Consider the following 3,301-nt stretch of genomic DNA (forward strand, 5'->3'; position numbering starts at 1 on the left):
GTTCAATGTGTTATTCGCATTATACACACTAGTATAACACACATGCGCGATGCGCCTGACTTTCTGTTTTAAAAGAAGAAGAAAAATCGAACTTTTCTGAACACCATGGATAAACCTACGTCAAATAGTTCAACACCACCAACTGTTGGTAATTCCCAACAGAATTACGTTCAAAAAAAATATTTAGTAGCCTAGTACTTTATAACTTAAATCCATAACTCCATTTAACCCAACGTGTAACAATAGATGTGACTATTTTCGGCTTCAAGATATTTAGTTTCTCCTTCCTTACAGTAATTGAAGGCCTAATGTACAAAAATATAGTATGTGCTATTTTTCCATTTATGGCAGAAGTATGGGAAGCCTAACATTATACCAAGCAACCTCACAACTTGCCTGTAGGATTAGATGCTTGATAAAATTAGAACAGTAATGTTACGACAGTGTAAGACGTGATTTTTGAACTTACAATAACAAATGAAAATACAATGCTTGTGTACAGCAAGACCTTGGTAGGCTCATATGAGATCAAAGAAGAAAAGCGCTCTAAATCCAAATCTTGGCCATACTTCTTTGATAAGCTTTCGCCCGCACTGATGCAACCTCTGATAAAATGGAAAGATAAATAGGAACCGAGAAAGCCTGCGAGAACGATGAAACATTATAAATTTTTCGTTCTGCGGTTTGGAAATGCAAGAGTGCGAACTAATGGTTGCCAATTCAGAATCCCGAGCTTAATTTTAAGTAATATTGATGGGCATTTAAAATCAAAGAAACAATTAAGTACAAAAGAGCAACATAGAATTAGAAAGAGTACCAATTGTGCCGATGTGGGAGGGATTTAGTAATTGGAGACATAATATTAAAAAATAAAAATATCAGATAAACGATTCGATAAACATTATAAATGGCAAACCTGGTCCATTATAGCACATGTTCTGGAGACAAAAACAACAATGGGTGGTTGGCGATTTCCATGATCTCCAAAGCTAAAACTGAGCTCAAGAAATGAGTTGTCCCAAAGGGTGATTTTCAGACAATGACCACTGTGCATAAAAATATTTTGGGGATAAGCAGTTGGTTAAAAAGGATAAATACATCGATGCGCTTATAGTTTGAGATACACACAGTAATTCTCAAGTGGCACTCCACTACCGACATCGAGTGTTTTTACGATATGTTAAAGCCGTGGTGTTACATGTATTACGGTTGCATCACGATATTTATTTCTCCACTGTATGTATATGAGATACTATAAATTGGCATTGCCTTCTACTGTAATTTTATACCTTAAGTTCCGAGCTGTCCAAATGGTGGCTGACATTGCAACCCTCGTCAATCTTCACTTCCCCACTGCTAAAGTGATTCCTGCATTTCAAATCATAGGATGTATGATTACTTGGACTATGTTGTATATGGCCTAGTTGTGCGTTAACATAAAATGCAATGAATCCTATGAAATACTTCCACTTGAATTATTATGAAAGATCATCCGAAGAGAAAAACAGCTCATTTAAGAGTGTAAAAATAAAACAAACAAAAATGAGTCTCAAATGCTAAGGCAGTACGTACAGGAAAGAAATATGAGTCGCAACTGCTAAGACAGTAGCACAGAAATGAGAGTCACCTGAGTATGAGAAAAATATGTTTGACATTTCTACAAACAGTTAGAGCTCAGAAATTCAACTGTGTCAAGAAAAGCACAAAATTAAATACACATTCATTGGAAATTCAAATTGAATTCACTAAGGGATACCGCAGATTCTTATCAATTCTCAAGAGGAACTAATCATCTTGAGCTGCAATCTTCTCCCATCCTTTGAAATCCTCATTCAAATTTGTATTCTTTCTTGTCTCCGTTAATCAATTCGGAATCCTCATTTGAGTTTCTCGCCAATTTCTTATCTCATGGTATCCCCATTTTAATCACACTTTCAAAATTCATGCCTACGTTGAAACGCTTCAGTAATCAATTCCCATCGTTTCGGTTCTCTAACTGGATGTTTCAAAATCTGTTTCTTTAACATCTTCCTGATCTACCCCATTCTTTCTCTTCATAAACCACATCAGTTGTATTTGTATTCATCTTCAACTTCTCAGAACTCTTCGCATTATCAGATCGTCATTTTTGTTAACTATTTGATGTTGTTTCTGATTAAATCAGATTAAACTAAACAATACCCTTCCGTTGTGTTTCTTTGGGTTCGATTTAGTGGTTTGTGGAACTGAAGAAACAATTTAGAGATTTTGACGAACAGAGATTGAATCATAAGTTTAAATTACTCAATGGGGACACCCTAATTTCAATGGGAGACCTAATTTAACGAACAGAGATTGAATCAAAGAGAGATTGAATTGAAGTGGGATTCGGAGAAGATTGAATATCTGGGTTTAATCAGAACATATGATCATCGCCCTCATCTGCGGTTTCTCCTCGGAACCTTATTTTTTTTCTCCTCAAAACCGAAGTCGAAGAAGGGAAAGAGAGAAATTTCTGCTTGACGTTTATTATATATATCATTTACTTTTAGGTCCCTAAAAGTTTAGGTATTTTAATATTAACCCTCATAATTTCATACATTGTACCGAGATCCTTATCAGATCGACGGTCTATATCATATTCCGTGTTTTTAAGGTTATCTAATCCTACGAACCAGATCAAAAGTACACACGGAAATCATGAGGTCGCACCAAAAAAAACCTATTTTCAGATAAGATGAATGAATACGTTAAAAAAAAAGGAACCATACCACGACTCTAATATCTTAGTAGGTGGATTTTGATTTGGGTCATAGTGGAATATCTTTTCAAAAAGAACATAAAAACAAAAACAAAATTTTCTGCCCCATCTTTTCAAACATTTCTGATTTTCTAGTGTTCTGTTTCCATCAAATGTACCGTGAAAATCGTAGCATTTTGAAGTGTCATTAGGTATTTTTGTTTTTGGTTCCTTTTCAACTTTTATACTTCAAAAGTCATACAAGTGAAAAGCAACTGCTTAAGCTGTTTCTTTTCAACTGAGAAAACTTTGTTTTGCGGGTACAATGTTGTGCACACCAAGTTTCATCACTTGTTTTTTCTTTTCTTGGAAGCTCATTTTAACTATGCGAAACTCTACATTTCTAAGTATAATTTCCGGTGATACATTAGTTGAAAATTCCTAGCAAATTTTGGCAAATCATTTACGGTAATGTAATTTTTGTAAAACATTTTCATAAGGTAAATGTGGTGCAACTATTCAACCAGTGCCGAATGTTCCTACATTTGGAAGTAACATGAAGGTATATTTCCTAAACTTTTT

General features: G+C 34.7%; 1 long non-coding RNA gene across 2 annotated transcripts; it reads right to left on the bottom strand.

Annotated features, from left to right (window-relative positions):
* Positions 1-311: 311 nt before the first annotated feature.
* Positions 312-2,469, bottom strand: LOC113289535. 2 transcript variants are annotated; one of them, XR_003331056.1, is made up of 5 exons: positions 1,757-2,469; positions 1,573-1,627; positions 1,290-1,368; positions 917-1,046; positions 312-642 (listed from the first exon to the last, which is right to left on the bottom strand). It is a non-coding gene; the product is annotated as an uncharacterized LOC113289535 (long non-coding RNA). The 2 variants fall into 2 exon arrangements; XR_003331057.1 differs by lacking the exon at positions 1,573-1,627 and having other exon boundaries at positions 1,628-2,469.
* Between the last annotated feature and the right edge of the window lie 832 nt (positions 2,470-3,301).

Source organism: Papaver somniferum, chromosome 6, assembly GCF_003573695.1.
Source record: "Papaver somniferum cultivar HN1 chromosome 6, ASM357369v1, whole genome shotgun sequence".
Classification (NCBI taxonomy): Eukaryota; Viridiplantae; Streptophyta; class Magnoliopsida; order Ranunculales; family Papaveraceae; genus Papaver; species Papaver somniferum.